At 31.7% G+C, this 23,784-nt stretch overlaps 1 pseudogene; it reads left to right on the top strand.

The window, feature by feature from the left end:
• Window positions 1-10,893: 10,893 nt before the first annotated feature.
• On the top strand, window positions 10,894-22,402 carry LOC143078610 (uncharacterized; annotated as a pseudogene).
• The last annotated feature ends 1,382 nt before the right edge of the window (window positions 22,403-23,784 follow it).

Raw genomic sequence — 23,784 nt, 5'->3', positions numbered from 1 at the left:
AAGACGGAACGATATTCCATACCGCAGATACCATTTAATGATAGACTTTGTAAATTTTGTAGTTCGAACTGTGTGGAAAACGAAATACATGTTTTAATGGTCTGTCTTTTATATACAGACTTCCGATATGAACTTTTTAAAACATCACGTGAACATATTAACTTTGACAGAATGAACACAGAGAAAAGATGTATTGCTCATATGAACTGTAAATACAAACAAAAGTTTTTAGCTCGTACAATAAATAGTTTTTTTATTAGAAGAAAAAAGTTTTTATGAAATTATGATTTACAAACAATATATCTTCAGTATTATTTTTGTCTTTCTTTGTGCATATTTGTTTCTTACATAAAGGTTACTGTGATGTGTTTCAAATAAAATCCCAAGTTTATATACCTTTATTTTCTTTTGCAAAGATAATTTCAATTGACAATTTTATTATAATATCCATCATCAGAATATTAGCATTTTAATAAAGATTTTATTCGTTTATTTTGTTACTTATATCAGGGACATATAATACATATGTATTATATGTTTCTGCTTATATCAAATCTGGATATTATTTTAATTTCATCAAAGATTTACTAAACAAATCCTGGATTTCATTGATAAAGATGTGTGTGTAACTATACAAATCCTTGTTGTAACTAATTCATAATTGTATATATTTTAATTAATTTTATTGTAAATTTAGTGTCTCGTAATTTTATGAAGGCTGGCTATCGATCTTTGTTTTAACTGTAAGACCAATGTGCGACACTATAATGAAATAATCATTATATTCATCTTTTATATTTTATCTCAATTACCAGATAGATTAAAATTTCACACCTAATTGAACATTGCAGATGTACGCTGACCACTATGTGTATATACCAAGAAACTGCTAGGTGTGAAAATAAGATGTGTCAATTGTATGAGGACCTGTACGGGGGTCCTTAATTCTATAATTGTTCAGTCTTTTTCTGTGTTCTTTATATATATAAGCACTTCGTCATTCTCTATTCCTTATCTTTTTCTCTATGTTTCTGTAGTCATTATTTATTTTCCTTTATTCGGCACTTTTAACCCATTATTCACTATTCATCGACCCCATCCTGACCCTCTTTTTTAATGAACCGTTAGCAAATACGTCTCGAAGGTGGCAGCATACATCACAGTCCACGACATTATAAACTAGTAAGGCACACATACTGCTGGTGATCAACCTTTGATTTATAAACTAGAATAAATATACTAAAAAATTTTAAAGATAATATATATTTTTTACAATTTCGTTCGTCCGTTTTTTATCGACAAATGGTTCAGTTTTTTTTTCGCAGTTTTAAGTAACGTCATAATATATATATTTTATAGAATAGCTTAAAAGCAGATACATATCTTTATTTCGTGTCAAACCATTTCTTGGAACTTGTGAAGCTTTTTATGATAAATGGAATATTTTTTTCCCGATTGACCTATTGATATCCATAATTTGTTTTATAAACCAATTGAAATACCAAACACATGACGAAAAAACAGTCGCCGAAAAAAACATATTCATAGTCAAACTGTTTGTACACACGTGCGTGATTAGCGGTCCATGGTTGAATGATCATGAATTTCAATCGATTACACAGATTGCAATCAATATTGAACGTGGCATTTGTCGATAAAACATTAAATTTTGTAATTCTTAAAGATGTTATTAATATAAAATATTGAATTATTTATTTTGAAATAGTTTACTTCTATAATTCATTCCCTAGTGCCAATTATATCATATCGTCTGGTCCCTTGTACTTGCATCACTTTTTATTAAAATTGTCATAAGAATCTTTCGACAATTTCGATCACACAGATGAAGCTTTAAAAAGTTGAAAAATATTTTCACGAGTCCAACAGTTGACGTGCTTTCTTTATCATGTTAAAGCATTCGAAAATGTATTCTTAAAAAATCTAAGAGACACAGAAAACGTAATACTACTAGTATACGAAATCATTCAATTTTGCATAAAGATGATAACTCTAACTTTTAAAAAAAACCGTTCAGAAATATGAAAAGGAAAAGATGGACTTCTTTCTTGACCAAAATACAAAACTAGTAAACGGTGAATGTATATGTACTACTGTAGACTTTGTTATGATGACCTTTAACTTAATAAATATTTATTTTTTATTATTCAATCAACAGGTATACCTTAATTATTTTTTTTCCGGAATAGTAATTTCTTTTTCTGGAAAAGTAATACCAATTTGCGGAAACGTAAAAACGCCGCTACTTATTTCGGAAAAGTAATGCACGAATATGCGGAAACGTGAAATTGGACTTTTGGAAAAAAAAATAACTACTAAAGGACATGTTAGCGCCGACATGAGTTGTAAGAAAAGATTTCCAAAACAACCATATCATTAAGAAGGAATGTTTACATGCTATACTCTCGTACTAGTATTACAGGGTTCTTGTGGCGTTCACCTTAGACACACATCTTTTTAACGATGTTTAACAAGAAAATCCCTATTTAGCGGACAAGCAATTTTTTTTTTCTGTTATTGAATATCGAGAAAGAAAATAAATCCCGAAATTAATTTGGAACTTTGATACTCAATAGTTTCCCATCAAAATATTCACAATTAGTGTTCGTCCAGTGGCATACATAACAATCTTATTTCTATATGCAATCAACAATGAGCAAAACCCTAACCTTGTAGTCATTTATAAAAGACCCGAAATGATAAATGTAAAAACAATTCAAACGAGAAAACTAACGGCCTGATTTATGTACAAAATGTGAAAATTCCTTGATAACCTGTATTTTCTTAATTATTTGCCTACAATATATAAGTCACTGTTTAAGAAAAATAAAAAATAAAATTCTGGGACTATTATATTAACGTTAGTATAATAGTCCAAGAATTAAAGTGTTGATAAAATAAGAGCCTCACATTTGAAAGTTTTAAAACATTTCGAAGATAAAAAAAAAAAAGTAAAAAAATATACAAAACAGACTTTTTCGTTCATTTTGTAACAGGAATGAGGCAGTTAGTTTTCTCGACTGAATTGTTTTACATTGTCATTTCGGGGCCTTGTAAAACAGACTATGCGGTATGGACTTTGCTCATTGTTGAAGGCCGTACAGTGACCTATAGTTGTTTATTTTTGTGACAATTTGGTCTCTTGTGAAATGTGGTCTCATTGGCAATCATACCACATCTTTTTTTATATATTTAAATCATTTTACAAGACATCAAATTGTTATTTTGTGTTACTGTTGCAGACAATTCTTTTCAAATATTAAAAATTATTTTAATTAAATGGAATTTTGCATTTGCACCCGCTTGAAAAAAATAAAAACATATAAAGAAGCAACATCGAAATTCTCTGTACTTTAAGCGGCATTTTCACATGAGTAAAATATAAGGTCAACGTTTGAAACTTTTTCAGTCTTGTTCCGTCTTGTTCCATAACTTTCAGTCTTGTTCCGTCTTGTTCCGTATTTTTCAGTCTTGTTCCGTAACTTTCTACCCAGTCGTATAAACGAATCGTCGACACATTTTTTGGAACAACGTCAAAATCGTTGTTTTATTAGGAACGTCGTGTAACGCTAAGTGGCAACAATACCGTGCGTAACGTCAATATAAATCTGTGATTTTACTATGCCCACAACTTCGATGAACCAAAGCAAGTTAAACATCGACCTGTATCTAAATCAAATTGGTTCTCTTCTTCTTCCTCGTCTTCTTCTTTTGGTATACAATTATAGTCTATCGACATTCGATGATTACACACTGTTGGCATACGTGGACTAGTCTATTTACAAAACTTTTACCCCAATTTATTCAAAATATATGTTTTTTTCTTATGTTTAATGTATACATGTATATATTTTAAATTGCGCTATAGTTCCGTAACTTTCTACCCAGTCGTATAGACGAATCATCGACAAGTGCGTACATTTTTTTAAATCAATATTTCTGGTATGTTTCAATCTGTCCTTCACTATTGACATCGAGTATATATTACATTTTCCCAAAGTCAACCTTGGAAAAAATATTTAAATAGATTTTAATTTCATCAAATCTTATTTTTTGGGTATTATTTATATTTTTATTTTACACCAGAAATGTTATTTATAAACAAGCGTATGAGTTTAGTTATGACAAGTAAGACAGAGTTGTATATTATACATCTGATAGTTGAAAATGGAAAGTTATAAGTTATCGGCCGTGTACACTGAATATTACCTGCAGAAGTGAAACGATGCATGAACTTGCAAGTCCGACAGGAAATCGCTTGAATACCTGGAAGTGTCACCTCACACCCCTTACAATACCTTTGGAAGTAAAACCTTAAGCCATGCTGGTGATCAGATGAGGGAAGATCAGAATTTATTTGAAAAAAGTTTATTACTTTAAAGAATTATGAACAAATTATATTTTCGAAAACAATTTTCACGGAACACTTATTCATGATTTCAACTTTGACTCTTTACTTAATTCCAATATTAACAGTTTAAAAACAACAGACCATGGTAATTTAAAAAAAAATGCAAAAATTTTCCGTATAAAGTTAGTTAGTCGAATAAAACAACAGTACGATTGACAAGATATCGACACGCAATTACGACTACATCCTTATTCTTTCAAAAAGAGATTCCCAGGCAACCTCAGAATATAAAGTTTCAGGTTTTGTAAATATTAGTAGACCTGTTACTATTCTTGCGGCCTCTAATTGCAAATTTTCTAATTTCCAAGGATCCGTGTTGAAGGCTGTTCTTTGACCTATTCAATTTTTAAATAAAATATGTTTAAACTAAACGCAGCCTTGGCTATAAAAAGCCTCAAATGTTGAAGGCTATTCTTCAAATTTCAACAAAATTCCGCGTAAGGGACCACAACTTGGAAATGGAGATAGGTTTTTATAAAAAAAAAAAAAAATCAAAGAGAACACAGAGTGTGTAAAGTTTTAAAAATTTTGATGGATAGGAACATTTTTTCTCCATTGCCAAATCAACTGTAATATTAGCACTCATACCACTAATTATATTTAAATCTATTTTCAGCATAGAATATCTCAGTTTGTTATTGTCGACATTTCTATTACATTTTCTGGATAAAACTTTTTAATACATATATAAACATTTTAACAAGCTCACCATATTCTAATTTAAGAGTTGGCGCTCATCAAAGCCTTGCACACGAAAATATTTATAGAAAGAGAAATAAAACAAAAGCAAACTGATTTGTCCTTTTAATCTCTGAAATTATCAGCAATAATGATTTTTTTTAAAGTTTTAGTTACGAATGATATTCTAGCCTAACGTGTTGATGTGTCTGTTGTCAGAGATGCACATAGACCTAGGTGAACAATACTGTCTTTAGTTACATCTAGTGTTTAGTTCCATAAAATTTCAGTTATTATCAAATTTTGTTGAAGAATTTATTGGTGAAAGTTAATGTAAATGTTCAGTTGCAAATACTACATGCATATTGAGGACACAATCGAAGAAGTATGGTTACTGGCAAATCTATCCAGGCATCTCCACAATAAAAATATCTTCACGGAAAGCAAGCTATACTAAATAAAAAAATAAAAAACATTATGTACGATTTTCAAAGTTGTTTAAGTAACTGTAGTGTATTGGATATACCCGTTGGACGCATGTTTCTGTCTTGTCATTACTTTCAATGAAAAGCTGGTGGTATTCTTAGCCCCAACACCATGTGTTGTTTTAAAATTGCTTCTGATTTTATTCACAGTTTTTGTTCAGATGGTGTCACAGTCATGTCTCAGTACCTAACAAGTCGGTTGAGTACAGGAACCCTGATGAGTTCAAAATGATGAGTCCTCTATGCAGAAAGAAAATTCCGCACATAGAGGCGGACCTCTTTTGGTCACTAAACAATAATGTATAATAGTTCAGTGAAATGGTTGCTACACTAAACACTAAAATGCACTTTTGAACTTAAATTGAAAAAAAAGCACATGAGATTACCAAAGGATAAAGGTTTCTGCCTTGAGACAGGCGATGGATGTTTACTCATGACTTTTGATATCTCAACCGGCCCCTATTCCTTTAGCAAATGAGTAATAAACAACCACAATGCATTAACAAGAGAAAACTCGATTTAAAAGAAGCCAGAGTCAGATGTAGAAATAGGTAACAGAAGAAACTACGCAAATGGCAATAATAAACATAAAATAACAAACGGACCAGTAGCAGTAACTCAATGCAGGCTCCATGTTTGAAGTACACTTATCGGTAATTTGTGTCATTGGTAGAAAAATTAACAATTCTTAAACAATAATATCTGGGAATATTTGGTCTGCTCCAATAAAATAATATCATTACCTACTACAAAAACATATAAAACTATTCTCTGTTCTTTGGTTTTGTTCACAAATAGATTTTTCTCTAATAAGATATTTCATTCTCCCATAGGATATTTGTTTCTCCTATAGGATATTTATTTCTCCTATAGGATATTTCGTTCTCCCATAGGATTTTTTTCTCTCTTATGAGTTGCTTTGATCTCCCATAGGATTTTTAATCTCCCTTAGGATTTTTAATCTCCCTTAGGATTTATTTATTACCCTTAGGATTTATTTATTACCCTTAGGATTCTTTTTTATCCCACAGGATATTTTTTCTGAAATGAAATCCCTTAGGATATTTATTAATCCTATCGGATATTTTTAATCCCATGGGATTATTTTATTAGACTAATATCCTGTAGGATAAAAAATATCCTATAGGAAATGCTTTTATTTTTCCTAAGGGATTTTTTTAATCCTAAGGGAGAAACTATATCCTATAGGATATTTTTATTCTCCTAAGGGATTTTAAATCCCTTCGGATTTAAATATCCTGTAGGATATAAAATATATCCTATAGGATTATGACTTTATCCTATAGGATTTCTCAAAATCCTGTAGGATTTTTAAAAATCCTATGGGAGAAAAAAATATCCTACAGGATTTTGTCACTATTTTCACTCCAGTTGCCGAACCGGGCGAGCCACACCAAATTTTTTTTTGTATTGTGTTATTTATCCCCAGAGGTACATTATTGCCAAATTTGATGATTCTACGACAAAAAAAAGTGAGGTTCCAATTTGCACTTATGAGAAGTGCAAATTAATCCAAGAACATGTTAGGTATAATGAAAAATAAGTGTTGCAGAAACTATGATATGGTAGTACGGGGACATGCTTTTGATCATATATATGATTAAAAGGTTTGTTTGTGTGAGAATTATAAACAATATAAGTTTTTTTTATCACAAGCATGCATTTTTTTTTCATCTTATGAATTCCGATGTCATTATGTTTCTTATACTCACATTTTGAAGTTTTAAAATGAGTTTTTAGAGAAAAAAATCTTTTGTAAAACAGAAATTATGGTTTTGATGAGTTCAAAATCATAACCGCAAAATTTGATTCAAAATCATAACCGCAAAATTTGATTCAAAATGTATTTGAACAGACGCATTAAAAAATATTATTATTATACAACGGATTAAAAATGTCACAATCTTATAAAATATCAGCGAGTATGAAAAATGCATAAAAATAAAAAAAAAAATAGCTTGTAATTATTACATGAGATGGCTTCTACATCTCGTATTTTCGACAGTCGGTACATTTAATTTTGTTATATTTACATACATTTGTATGTTTGTCGTCTTTTTTCAATCTAAATTATCTAAATTATCCTACGATAGTCTTATTTCTTTTCTACTTAAACAATTGAGGACAATGATCAGAGTGAATATTATTTATGAGATTAGTGTTAGTCATAGTAATTTTTGACTTTCATACTCTATTTGCATGATGGCAATCATAAATATTATTAAGCTACATGTACAACCTTGTCCCACCTTTAATTTGTATATAGACACCAAAACCAGTAAAACGTTATTCTGATAGTTGTAATAAAGATCATTCGAAATTATTTAACCATCTTATCTTATAGTTCATAAGAACATCTGGATTATCTGTTAAAACAAGAGAGAGCTGATACCTAGAAAAAATTCAAAAATCGGATGTCCAATTAAAACATACAGCATAGTATACAATTAAATCGACGAAAGGACACACGATAAAAACGATAAAAACAGTTTTTAGAAAATCGAAAACTGAGCACCATGTATCCCACGTAAAACTGCGGAATATATCAGGTGCTCCGAAGATTAATTACAGTCTGTTCCAAAATGAAGCACCTGTCGTGTTGCTCAAATAAGTACAAGCATAGTGATAAGTCTAATCTGGTAGGTGACAATCGAGGAAAAGAGGACGCACTGGTGTTTAATAAAATCATATATGTCGTTATCTGTGAAACAAATAATCCATAACGAGATACCCACTCGTGATGGCGTCCGTAAAATTTCCTTATGAATGATTACAACTTATCAACTTAGAACCGTTGGTTTAATAGCTTTCTTGTAAGAATCAACTTTTTTCCAAGGAAATTGCCATAGAAAATGCAAGCTCTGGAATATCGTATCATCTAGGAGGTATATACTCCAAATGCATACAATGATGGAATATTGCAAAATAGAAATGGAACATTCAAAATTGGCACATCAATTTATCTCTTTTTTCGTACTGCTTTGTTCTCAACCGACCCCAATTGGGAATAAATTTCATTTCAAGTTCATTAGGACAGATGCTGTCAACATGGTCAGTAATCTATAGGAATCAGAATGTTTGAAAAGAGTTTGAATTTTCATTCCTAAAACAAGATTTATGTATTCGCGACTGTTTTATACACAACAGTTGGATCAATTATTTTAATCTGTCTTTAAACAATCCAAAACAAAACATGTATAATAATAAACCGTTATCAGTTCAAACAGAAAGAGCTGAATCCAGAGATATTACAAAATTTAGATTTTTTGAAATACTAAGACTTTTCTTCCTCAGGCATGGATTGCCTTAGCTGTATTTGGCAAAGCTTTTAGGAATGTTGGTCCTCTATGCTCTTCAACTTCGTACTTTATTTGGACTGTAACTTTTTTGGATTCGAGCGTCACTGATGAGTCTTTTGTAGACGAAGCGCACGTCTGGCGTATATACAAAATTTATTCCTGGTATCTATGATGAGTTTATTCACAACCACTGGGTCGATGCCACTGCTGGTGGAGATTTTTTTTCCCGAGGGTATCACAAGCCAAGTAGTCAGCAGTGTTTGTGCTGACATGAATTATCATTGATATGGTTATATTTACAAATTAACTGTTTACAAAATTTTGAATTTTTTGATTGGTGAAATTACGTATACTTTCGAATGCATTGTCAAATATAGTATTTTCCCAGTTTGTTCCAATCTTTTTTTTCTAAAAGAAATTTACTTTCATTATACATTTTCCGATAGATATTTCTTATTATTTTTTCATCATGACAGAAATGTAAGTTTCATGTCAGGCGAAAGGGAGTTTAATGCTATATGAATAACAATCTTTATATCATAAATTGTTGAATATCTGAATATTTGAAACATTTTATCGTTTTGTAGAATCACATTTTGATCAAGGTTTACATAAAAAAAATAATACAATAAACAATCAATTGTATACACAGAATAAAAAGGAAAAGTCGAAAACAAATCAAATCAATAAATTGTAAACAGTATTGATTGCTGTCCTTCGTACAGTTATTGACACTCTTAATATCTTCATGCAGGTCTGGGTCCTTTTGCAAATGAACGTTTTTGTCTACACATGTTTTATTGCATTTTTCTGCTACATGTATGACCCCTTTTGAAGGCACAACTTGGTTTGTCTTGTCTTTTCGAATATGTTTAGAACATGAATCACGATACGCACAACTCATTCGCAGTAACAAATTCGGAAAATTTTCTTGTGTATCATTTTCAGCAAACTTGTAATGCAAAGTGATGCTCCAAACTGCGAAAAATGTTATAAAAACACTGCAAAAGAGTTGACCTTCAAGAAAGATATTGAAATATGAAACTAGTTTGCATGCTGAAAGTCTGTCCGTTACAAGAGTTATGAAAACAGCAAAGGTGAGTAAAATAGTAAACGCCAATGAACCACGTTCGCCAGACGCAGCAGGAATACAAAACACAAGTAAATTTGCAAAACTTAGGAGAACTATAGGAACAACTAAGTTAGAGAATAAAAAACTCGGATTTCTGGATAATGTTATGTTAAAGATAACTTTCGAAGTATAGTCATTAACTCTGCTTTCCACAAAGTGTTCTGTTATGCTCCATTTTGGGTTGGATACGCCGTATGTCAAGTCAATAGTTTTATTAGCTGCGAAAACGTAGCTCTTAAGGTCCTTTTGATGATTTTTGATATTAGCGGACCATAGAGCTACGATTTACTCCCATTGTAAAACCCTCGAAATAGCGCTCTCAAACAGGTTCGCTACGTTTCGTTCGTTTTCCATCTTTAAAAATTTTGAGGGCATGGGACAATGTATATCAATCGAAAGCTGACATATTTTTCTTTAACCTTCCATAGTTATTTACCTTCGGAAACCTCATTTAACGCCCACATTCATCAAAACATTTCTTTTCAGCTAAGCTCCGCCTTTTCGTCGGCCATTTTTGAATCAAACGAGATCTCGGAGTTTGTACCACGTGATTCGTCTTCGTCTTCATTTGATTTCAGGGGGACGTAACTCTACTAAACATACTTCCGGTTTATTTGTTTACGTAAGAAACTTTTAGTTTGACAATAAATTTCGACATTTTCGCAGAACCATTTGTGTTTTGAACCGATTTACAGTTGACAGATAGTCGCATTGATTGGTATCTTCATCTGGAACAAGTGAAATTTAGTAAATTTGTTGTAAAAAGTTAATGTGTAAGCAGTTTACAATTTCGATCAGTTATGGGTCGGTTATCAGGTCCCTTTTAGGATTTAAAGGAAGATAATAACAATGGACGATAGTGACACATGTATAAACTGCAACAATAAATTCGAAAAAAGGAATAAGGGATACAAAAGAACATCCATTGACAGTCAAAACAAATTGCCAGCTATTTCCCTTCGATCAGTTTTGAACAATACTATTGACACTCAAGTAACCCCTGACAAGTCTTTATATGTATGTAATACATGTGCTAGTTCAGTTGTGAAATTTTTTAAATCACAGTCCACTACTAAAGACGCATTAGATGATTTCAACAAACTTTAAGCAGACACTTCTTACATAAGAAAAAGAAAACGGCCTCTGTTTCAATCGACGCCAAGTAAACATACTTTTGAATTTGTTTCGCCTCAAAGTACTGTAGATAAATCTTTGTTGTCTCCTGTCTCCAAGAAGAGATGTAACATTAATTCACCAAAAAAGCTTAAGGTTGTTGTCTCTCAAAAAAAAACAAGTACTCATAGTTCAAAGGCTTTTATGGACAAGGCTGTTCAGGCCCTTCGAAGTTCTCACTACTTTAGTGCTTTTAAATGCCTTTATGAGAAGAGCAAGTCAGCAAGACAGGGATTCACGAAATTGGTCAAATATGCAGTTAGACAGGAGATAAAGCGGTTGGATCTTGGTGTTATAAATCTCTCAAAGCCTTTAAATGAAGGTACTCTGGATGAGTTTTCCGGGAAGCCGTTTATAGATGCTAGTGACAAATGCATACCAACCCTTACATCTGCCATTAAGGCCGCCTTGACACCAACACCTCGCAAAGAGATAAAAGTTGCAATGTATGATTCTTTAATTATAATTTACTCTTGTTGAATAAAATGTGTTTAAGTCCATCTCAGGCATCTGCTATTCAGTTGATAGATTATATGATACCCAAACATTAACCACCTGATCCTTTTTAAAGAGGTATTGTTATATATACACAAGTACACACCCGTGATATCGCGGGTCCGTGACTGAATTAAAGTATTTAACTATGCCTAAGCCTTATTTTAGTAATTGGTATTGTCATCTGATAAGTCATGTCGATTATAAGATACACAGTTTTCTCTGCTTTCAAATCTTTCTGTTTGAACCCGTCGACCTGGAACTTATCAGTTATTGGAAATATTAATTATTTGGAAAACAAAAGTTCCTGGCTATCCAGGAATGGAGTATTTTTTAACCAACAGCATTGTCCTATATTAGTTATCTTAGAAAGTCTTGCTGATTGCTGAATAAAACTACAATAGGGAACAATTTGACAATGATTGAATTTAGTAGTGTCAGTCCTTTGATTATGACCCGTGTAAATAGCAAAATCCTAAATACACCGTTTGGTGGTGCGCCTGTCACATGCGGAACGTACAGATAAGGTAATAGCTGAATATACTATTTGTATCGGTATCGGATTCGACCCGGAACTTGTTAATTATTGGCAATATTAATTATGCTGAAAACAAAGGGTCTGGAGTGGTGCAATTTTTAATCTACACCATTGTCCTATATTAGTTATATATAGAGTTGAATTCTTTGATTTGTCGTTTTTACCCGATGACGGCTAACAAATTGGACCTCGTAATTTTAGTATTATAGATGTAATATATATAATATTATATTATTTGAATACATATAGCATAGACATTTGATAGAGAAAATAATAAATAAGACAGAAACTTCAAAACCAGGCTGCGGCGCATATAAAAGATTGTTTATTTCCCCTTCCACGGTTTAGCTTATGATTTATGACCAGTCAGACACAAAGTTATTTCTTTTTACAATTTCTTTTTACTGATGCATTGTAAACACTTGTGAAAAGGCAGTTCAAAACAACTATATAGTAATTTTTGATAGAAGAGTATGCAATATGTCACTAAAAACAAATAAATGCATGAAAGAGGAAGCCATATAAATGAAGTCTCAGTTGCTTTGAAATTTATCAAAAGGTTGTGGGAAAAACCCTCAGAGAGACTCAGAACTTATGATGTTCATTGAATAAAAAAATGTATTTTATTATTTTCACAATAGCTATAAAACATTTTTTTGGGTGCTATCAAAACTGAAACTAGTATAAACACCACAAATGAATATGTGAAACATATACATAATATACATGTTACATACAAGTATAATCCTGAGATAAGTTAATTATTACAATGGTATCAAGTTTTTTATATCTGTACTTTAATTTAAAATCATTTTATATTTTTACAGTGATCAGAAGAATCATGTTGGACCTCTACTCCCTGCTTATAGGACATTGCTGGCAAACATGCTGCATGTACGTTTTCCAACCAGGGTCAACTTCATGCAAAACATTGTTTCAATTGAAATGTATCGATCAGGATGTAATCATAAGGTAAGACTATTATATCATTTTATAAAATCTAGATTCTCTGCCTGCATTTTGATATGACCATCATAGGCTATGGCAAGAAAATATACTTGTACAAGTTTTCTATATCAAACAGTATAGAGGTAAACTCTTTTTGCGTCACTTATAATAATTTGGTTTTCCTGTCTTCCAATTGTTTCAAGTTTAATTCTGCCAACAAATGGTTATGCCTTGTAATATGCATATACAGAATATGATCAATCTTGTCATTATTTTTTATAATATATTTTTACAGATTTTCCGATGGTTCAACAGGCTGGGACTGTGTAGAAGTGTGACAACTACCCAGAGGGTTATTGATGAATTATGTGCCAATTATGACAGCAAAATAAAGAATTGGAAGCATAATGTTCAGGTAGTGATATTACATAAAAGCATCAAGTAACATATATAGATATAGGAAGATGTGGTGAGAGTGCAAATGAGACAACTCTCCATCCAAATAACAATTTAAAAAGTAAACCATTATAGGTTAAAGTACGGCCTTCAACACGGAGCCTTGGCTCACACCGAACAACAAGCTATAAAGGGCCCCAAAATTACTAGGGTAAAACCATTCAAACGGGAAAACCAATGGTTTAATCAAAATAAAAACCGAGAAACACGTATAAATTACATAAACATACTGTATTTCAGATTCCTGACCTAGGACAGGTGCAAACATATGCAGCGGGATGAAACGTTTTAATGGTATCAAACCTTCTCCCTTTTTCTAAAACAATAGCATAACATCACAACATAAAATATCAATTGGAAGGCTTAACTCAATTAAAAAACGTAAATTAACACAATATACCCCTATATAGATTGGATGGCCTACACTCCCTTTTTTCAGAAAAAATATTTATAACTCCTTTAGATTTTTGTTTCAATACCCTTCATTTCTTCACAAAATTATTTTATTGACACAATTTCATAATTATTACATGGTTATGGTCCAATTAAATTTGCATACTCTCATCTATATTGATTTTAGCAATTTAGTCACATTCTCTTGAAATCCTATGTATTAGACTAAGTAAGATTTATTAGATCAAACTTTTGACTGACCTTCCATTCTCAACATATATACTTTGACTTTTAAAATTATCTCATACAAAATTTGAATGAAATTGAAAAAAGTTAAAAATAATAGCAAATGGAATGATATGAAGTGGATATATATGTGACAAAAACTCAAAAATTTATTTATAAAAACTCCAACATATCAAGGACCTTTTATTTTGTTTTTTTAATATATTTTTTTATATTTTTAAACAGATAGATGCTGGTAATTTGAGGGCAGTTCGTGTCCCTGTTCGTGATGACAGTAGTTCTGGTGGATCTTCGGAGAGATCATCTATTTCGTCTGATGTCACAATTGGTTATGCAGAATCATCACCTAATGACACCATAGATGAAGATGCGCATGGCAATGACGACTTAGATTCAGATACTGATGGATCACATGTGCATGATGATCTAGATGGCATAGTTCCACTACTGGAATCATCTGTAATTGATGACCAACATGATCCTGCTGATCATAACCTAGGTATTGTTATAGTTTTTAAACAGCTTCAAACATTTTGATTGAAGGATGATGGTCACAAGATGTAAACAATACATTAATATGAATTTTCAATTTTATAAAAATAGCGTCTGTATAAATTATGTCTAACTAATGAAAGAATGGTGTGATGTCAATATTTGTTACAACTTTTAAAATTATAGTACAACTGATACACTTGCGCATACAGCCTCAAACATACACACACAATATAAAGACAGCATATTTTGATTTTCTGTGGCTATCTGTGCATATAGTAAGGAATATTTTTCTAATTGGAAAACTTTTTTTTGACATGACACAATAAATTATTATATTAATATTTAACATAACAATATTCATCAGATTATCATTATTGTTTCCTATTGAGACAACTTATTTTTCTCAAAATTCAGAATCTATGTATATGTTTTTTTGGCCAAAACATCCAACAGTTGTTGCCTATAACTTAATAAATGACCAATTGATAATTTCAGAGCCGGGATTTTCCCTGTGCTGGGACAACGTTCAAAAGCTAAGCATTGCTAGGCACAAAGGTGATGGAACAGACAATAAGATGATGTTGTGGGCCTTGTCCTTTGCCACCAGAAATCGGATTGGGTTTCTTAACCTAGATTACTTTGATGAAACTGTTCCTGCTAAGGATATTCCATTACATGTAATTAAAATGTATTTAAATGGTCAAATTTTCTCCCTCGTCTGTTTTTGGAGGTCTCATTTGGTTTTTTTTATACCCTGGTCGTACATTTTGTTATCTGTCAAATAAGACTAAAATTTGCAGCACTTACTTTCTTTAAAAGTGGAAACAAAGCAATGGAAATTTTAAGGCTAGACAAAATTAAAAAATTCAGTGACATGTACAACCTAACACATTCAATGAAAACAGCATAAAATAAAAAAATGTTAACCCTCAAAGTCAAAAACTAAAAATATATATAAGCGATCCAGACTCCACTTAAACCAACCTTCCTCTGCTTTTCAGGGGAGGTAATGATATTGCTAATGTAAATTGTTATTTTTTGCAAATATATAAAATTTGGACCTCATTTATACTCAAAAAGTAGCACGAAGGTATATTTTTTATTAATACATATTTAATATAATCAGGCAAAAAAATAGCCAACATGCAAATCGTATGCCCTTAACACAATTCAATTACCTTGGAAATCTAACATTATAATGTAGTGAGAGCAAGATTTTCTAACCGATCGAAACATTTAACATGTCTTTGTTTGAACTATATAGAACCAACTCTTATTTGAAATATTTCATTAAGTAATTTTTTTCCCTAATTTTATTATAGAATTTCCTACCTATGGACTCTGACTGGGAGAGGTTGCAAACTAGGATGGGGATTCTTATTCAGATGATTCTTAAGAAACACTGTGCTGCGTTTGAGAGAGCTGATGTCTGCATGCATATCCCACACAGATATTCCAAAGAATCCAGTAAAAAATCAGAGATTGTTAGCGCATTTTATTCCTTTCTTAATTTTGAAATGATAAAATTTAGTGGTAGTCTTGGTGGCATGCAAATTTATTCCACAAATCTATCAAATCAAATTTCGTTTGCATATTACCAAATGTCACACACTTAAGCAAAATTATAATCCCATAGCTGCCATTAAATTTGCCAAAATTAATGATTAATGACAGTGGGGTTTGATAAACTATATGATGTATCCATTGTGATAATTCAAAAAATATGAGAAAAATCCATCTAGTACTTTCAGGAGTATTAACCTATATAATTCCTTTGACGAATAAAAAACATTTCAAACTAATGATTTTTAATTTATTTTAAATCCTTTCAAATAGTAATACATGTACAAGTACCGCATGTCATTTATTGTTATGGAAAATAGATTTATTTTTAATAATATGGGACAGAGTTGGCATTTCACAAATTTAACTTGTTGCACATATCTGATATTTTGTAAACCTTGGATTTTCTTTTTCTAGGTCAACCTTGGTGTCTTAAAAGAAAACCCAGCTAGTTGTCGTGGTGTTATGGAAATAATGAAATATTTGAAACAGTACATTCCACTTGACCCCAATGCAATGCCCATCCCAATTGTTTGTAATGGTGATCAATTGAGCGTGGAGAGAATGGTGACAGGACGATTGGCAATGGCTGTAAATGAGGAAGCAGAGGACCAACTAGTTGGATTGATTCCAAGACCACAGGGCTTCCACAAGCGATGTATCTTATTACAGGTAGAGCCATACAAAATTTTATTCCTTGGTTCTCAAGCTACTTAAAAAAAAATGATGTGTACTTTTTTTCCTATCAAAAAAGTGATAAAGGCCCTTTTTACATTGTAAAAGAGTTCCTAATTGGAGGAGGAAAGTGTTTATTTTTTAATTTTATGGAATTGTCAATAAAAAGGGGCAATGAGGCACCCTTGTAAGAGATGAGGGTGGGCTTGAAAATCAAGATTATTTTTTTTGGCATAATATACACATATTTCATGCCAAGTGGCAACTTGCATATTTCCCTAATTATTTTTGTGTTTGTACATGTAACTTCAATAACTTCATTATTCAGTCTTACTCTATCAATTTAAAGTAAAGGGTAATATATTCAACTAAGTAACGATATACAAAAGCTACATTTAATCTTCTTCCAAAACAATCTTTGCTGAATTTTCTTTAAAATAATATTAACACTTATGTTATTTCTCGTTTTCAGGACTGTATAAATAAGTTCTTCGATGGAAAGAGTGCTGGATCACGTGGGTCGTTGTTCCAAATACGCAATCGTTTTAAATTTAAAAATGTGAAAAAGAAGACATCAGATTGTATCAACGATACACAGGATTTTTGGACATTTGTAACTGAAGGCCTTGTGTGTGTTTTGTGTTGCAGATTGTGGAATGTAACATCATTGGAGGAGATTAATCATGACGGTGACATTAACGATTTATTAAAACAAACATCAGAGCAAATCGTTAATATGATATGGCCAGTTATAAACAAGGAGTCCTTCAATACTGTAGTAGAAGATTTGGACAAAACAATACCGTACAACGATGACATTGATGAATTAGATGACACCCTCAACTATGAGGAAATATTTAGTGATGATGAAGACATAGAAAATAGTAAGAGATTCAGTAATTACATATTTAGTTTTGTTGTCATAGGATAATTCAAATATTGATTTAACTGATTATCATATAAAATCAATAGTAAGTTGAGTACCACAAATGGTAAGCAATAATCAACTATTTTCATGATGAAGTTTTATGAGTTTCCAAAAAAAGCAATCTTTCCATTTACTTGAAAATCATTTAATATGCAAAAATTTCACATATATTATTCTGCACTTATATGAACATTTTTCTATATATTATCAGTTACATAGTGTGTTAGTGACCATATGGAATTTACTTACCCTGTATATATCATATTAGGTCACTAGCACACTATGTAACGAATTTATCTTACCGACTATCTTTATTTGTTGAATTTAGACTAAAGTTGTTCAATTGTTAAAGTTGTTAAAGTGTTCAATTTTAAGAACCTTCTTTAATTGGTCTGCACTAAACAACTAATATAAACGATAAATATTTATTATCAACAACCTTGATATCCACATTTTTAAAAAGAACTTTAATGGTTTTAATCGAACAGTGCCCAAGTCGTAAATCCCCAACTAACCGCCTCCCTACTAACCTAATATTGAATATACACGGTCTCCACAGGTCTCTTTTAACCAATCATATTCCTAGAAATGTATAGGAGGTAAGATAAACATTGTATATTGGAGTTAAAAGAAGACGAGTTAGGTATGGTAAAACAATCTCTGGCGTGCAACGACATGCTAAGAAATTATTTTGTAATGTGTATGATTTTGTCACTTAAAGATTACTGTTATCAACAATCATTTTATCTTATTCACAGATACTCGCCATGTTGATGATGATATAGATGAAGATGACCATGTGTTTATGTATTCATGCAGTATGTTGTGGCATGGCTTGAAAATGATGGCTGACAAAGATGCTGAAAGAGAAAATGATGGGTTGGCAATGTTGTCCGATTGGAGAACTGACATGGTCAGTTTCTGGGAGAATGGGCATAACAAGTACCTGATACTTGGTCATAGATTACTAGCAGGTATAACAATTTCCGCCAAATGAAAAAATAGTTTATTAAAAAAAAACAATTAGTACACCATGCGCTGTCAATTTAAAGATTAGAAATACATATATTCTATACCTCAGAAATAAACCTGGAAGGGAATGCAAATTAATTTATTGCAATGATCCATTCTTGTATTGGAGACCATCTTCTGTTGTTTGTTCTATGGTTGGGTTGTTGTCTCTTTGACACATTCCCCATTTCCATTCTCAATTTAATTGTGTAACGGTAGCTGGTTGCCTAAACATCTGATTCCAATTTTAGACAATGAAAGTTTTAATATCATCTTGTTCTATCAAGTTATTTGGTCTTAAATGATTTTAAACTCAACCAAAAAATATTGAATACAACAACAACTCTAAAATCATGTATTTATGAAATGTTACAGACCAGCACTGTGATAAAATTACTGTATATGTATACAAATAATCCATTCTCAATTTTAAATAATGTTTGCTTACCTCGTATTGATTAAGGCAAATGGAGATAATGTGCATTTGACAAGAATATTTAAGAAAAAAAAACATGTGTCTAAAGGTCCCATTAATCACAGAAGATAATGTATGAACCATTTCAAAACTTCTTAAGTTGTAAAAACCACATTTTATTTTTAAATATTTGACTTTTTTAACAGCTGTTGCTGGATGGCTGCCACAACGCCTTCAGGAAGAGTTAACTTGGAATAATACAGCTAATCTCTCTGGTGGACCAGGCAATAATTTGGCCTTAGACCTTGTGAATGAGTTTCAAAATAATTAATTCAAATGTAAGTATATATTGCAGTGATAACTTGAGAACTGACAAATGGGTTTTATTGAAACTGGGGTAGGGCTGTATAAGCAATAAATTCAAAGGGGACTTAACTCTTTCAAAATGTGGCTACCAATTTTTATTATAAACTTATATCAATTATCTATAAAAAAAGAAGATGTGGTATGATTGCCAATGAGACAACCATCCACAAAAGACCAAAATGACACAGACATTAACAACTACAGGTCACCGTACGGCCTTCAACAATGAGCAAAGCCCATACCGCATAGTCAGCTATAATAGGCCCCGATAAGACGATGTAAAACAATTCAAACGAGAAAACTAACGACCTTATTCCTGTAAAAGAATGAACGAAAAACAAATATGTAACACATAAACAAACAACAACCACTGAATTACAGGATCCTGACTTGGGACAGGCACATACATCTAACCATCTGAAGAAAACAACAGAACAGTGAATTGATTTTGACAACAACAGGTAACAGTAAAAAAAATATTTTTAAAAAGAGATAAAAAATAATTGAAAACACCTATAAGACAAGAAACAAACTATGTACATAAATGTATATAATTTTTTTTTCCTTTTATTTAATTCTCATCATTATTTCAGCAAACCTGAGAAATGCTCACGGCCAATACTCAGATCGGCAGGTGCAAAGGTGCAGCAGACTTGTGGGTAGCCTGGGAAAGGGAATAGAAAACATTTTTGAATCCAAAATTATGCATCAATATTGTAGAAAGGCAAAATATTCGAGGCATTCACATAAAGATAGTGTTAACAAATTTGTTAAAATATACTTGCCAGGAAATTTGTTTGACAGGAACGTCCGAAGACACCATCCTGGTTTTAGTGGTTTCAACAATGCAGTGGTTGTGAATAAGCCAGAGAAACTCTCTTGCCGATTCAAAAAGTACTCAAAAGTTTTAGAGGATGAAGCATACATTCTTGAAGATTAGAAAAAATGATTTTATTTGTTTTTGACACATTCACACTGTAACTGACAAATATTTCAGCATTTACAGAAACTACAATTACATTTATCACATGATCCGCTGCATTTGTGGCCAACTTTTTCATAATTTCCAATCATGTGGCTCAAAACACCATGTCGAAAGCATTTGACACTCCCATTTTTAATGTTTCCACATAGCTTTTGCATGTCATCCTCCACATGTATGAGGGAAGTTCTAACAGCATAATAATATGCAACAGAAGGTTGCCCGTTCCTTCCGGCACGACCAACCTCCTGCCAATACTGTAACAGTGAGTCACATGCCCCCCAATGAATGACATACCGAATGTCTGGTATGTTAACACCTAACCCAAATGCAACGGTGCAAATGAGTAGTCTGACTGGAGACTCAGGCTTAAGGAAAGAGCATAGAATTTTGTTTTGGTCATGATCTTCAAGGGCACCATGAAATTCCCCAACAAGACGGTTTTGTGATCTTTTTGTCCTGTCTTTATACCCATCATCACGTTGGTTCCCCATTATGTCTCTGAACAATGTTCCTACTGCAGTTACACTCCTGTAATATTTTTAAGGATGACTGTTAGGAAATAATAGTGATTAAAACAGTCTGAGGAGCCTGTAATAAATAAGGCAGTTAATTTTTTCGTTTGATTTTTTTACATCGTCATTTCAGGGCCTGTTATAGATGACTTTGTGATATGGGTTTTGCTCATTGTTGAATGACATACGGTGACCTATAGTTGTTCATTTCTTTGACATTTTTGTCTCTTGTGGATAGTTGTCTCATTGACAATCATACAACATCTTCTTATATATATTGATACAATTTTTTTGCTACCATGGATACTTATGTATTTCATGTACAGGTTACTCTGCAAATCATTATTGTTACTTGAGTGGATAGTGGAGACAAATACTCAACCAGTTACTGGTTATGGAAACTTTTTACCAGATTAACAAAATTTATTTATGCTGTTATTGTGACTTGCTCTTGTATACTAGTATAGATGAAAATCATTTTTTCTAATCTTTAAGTAACCATAGCTAGCTAGTGAATTATTTTAACTTTGAAAACTTTGAAAGAAATTGATTGATTTTGATAACAAGAAATATTTATATTAGATTTGTTATGTATATATTTATGTCTAAACTTTGTATGTAGACTTTTTTTTATCTTGTGAGCACCTGTACTTTGTTTTCTAAACAAACATATGCAGTGAATATGTTCATTTATGGATGGTGTTGTTTCAACAGTCTTCTTCATAACCAATTTAAAGTGATAGTTACCTTACATACAATATGGCCTTATCTGCCCCTACACCTTTTTCTTTAATTTCATCAAGATACCACTAAATTTCTACTAACGGTTCCATGCTTGGTTCACTTTTGTATTTTAGAAATATGTTTGGTCTGTTTAACAAATAATGAACATGTTATATATTTGTTCACACTGAAGACAAGATTACATGAAACGCACAAGAAAGGAGAAAGGCCATTATTGACGCCAATTTTTTAACACTTTTAAATATTTGATAATGGATTTTGATAATGAAAAATGATTTTATTAATTTTGTTAATAGATTACAAACTTTTCAAGAGTTTGACACATCACAGTGGTTTAAAGTGTGGTACTTAATATGGTAAAATGTATGTTTTTGACAAAATAGTATAAAACAAAGTAGATTGACACTTTATTTTACCAATGCTCATTGTTGCACTTTGATGTTACTGTTCAAGTGGTTAAATATTTGAGTTTATTGAATGTCCCCATGTTTTGCCTTTTATTCTTTAGAGATTAAACAAACCTGTCAGGACATAGGGATTCAATGATGGGATCTTGAATATACAGTTTTCTTAATATAGACTGTAACATGATATCAGTACAGGTGGCAGTTAAAAGAAGGAAAGAAACATTTGTGAAATGGCTCCTTAGTTCTCCTAGCCTCTGGAATGTTGTCCTGAATTTTTCGCCCCTACAATAACCAATAATTTATTTCTAAAACTTATAATATTACGTCAAAATATGTCTGTTTCAGGTGACCTTACTTTCCTAGTTTTTATGCCTACCCTAGCTCAATTTAATGGACAATTTTGTACAAAACCAATATCAATATCAAGATTTTGGTTTAATAAGCTCATTTAAAGTCAAGAAATATGCCCCTTTGAAGTCAATGTAGCCTATACAAAATACTTTTTAAAAAATGAAATGATTTTACCTTCAGGTACATTCCCATCCTATTTGTTAAGCAATGTATAAACCTGAAACTCACATATATTTTTTGTAGCCTAATACGATTTTGTAATCACTATACAATGTTTGACAAGAATGATTGTTAACAATTTCAGTCAATTTATGGAAAGCAATATCTTTTTTCCCTCCAATAAGATATTCTTATATATGTTGAAAAATAGTCTATATTTGTCAATTAGGCCTTTGTATACATGCAGAAATTGCTTGTTTTATAGTTTGTTTGTGCTTGATTGTGCTTTTTTATTTAATATGGCACTAGTTAAAATAAAAAGGGTATGAAATTTAATGTATGTGATTTTATTTCTTAATTTTCTTTATCAAGCCAACAAATCATTAATCTATTACCAAGTGATCATCTGGAAACCACCAGGGTCCAGACACAAGGACACTCAACTACAATTTTTGGAGGGTATCAATCACTACTATGTAAGACAGGTTATACATATAAACCAAGAAAGTCATGTGATATGCATTTATAATTACTTTAATCTCGTGTATTAGTGTTTGTAATTACCAAGTTTCAAGGAGATGCACTTCATCAATAACAATGGCACAAATCTGTTCCTGATATACAGCTGACTCAACTAATATCTCATGCCAGAACTTGAATTTAAGCAGAATTTCTGGAGACAGATAAACTAGGGAATACAATCCCTTGTTTATGCCTGGAATAACACAGAGACCATTTAAATTTACATAATGACACACAAAAAATGTTATGGAGTGACTGTGGCAAACACTTATACAATACATTGAAGATATGTTGTTTAAAAGTTGATAATTACTTTTTGTTACTTCAATGTTGGCGTTGTAACCCCCTTCATCCTCGA

This window comes from Mytilus galloprovincialis, chromosome 6 (assembly GCF_965363235.1).
Source record: "Mytilus galloprovincialis chromosome 6, xbMytGall1.hap1.1, whole genome shotgun sequence".
Taxonomy (NCBI): Eukaryota; Metazoa; Mollusca; class Bivalvia; order Mytilida; family Mytilidae; genus Mytilus; species Mytilus galloprovincialis.
The sequence above is the reverse complement of the archived record's forward strand: the minus strand, read 5'-3'. Positions and strand labels throughout refer to the sequence as shown.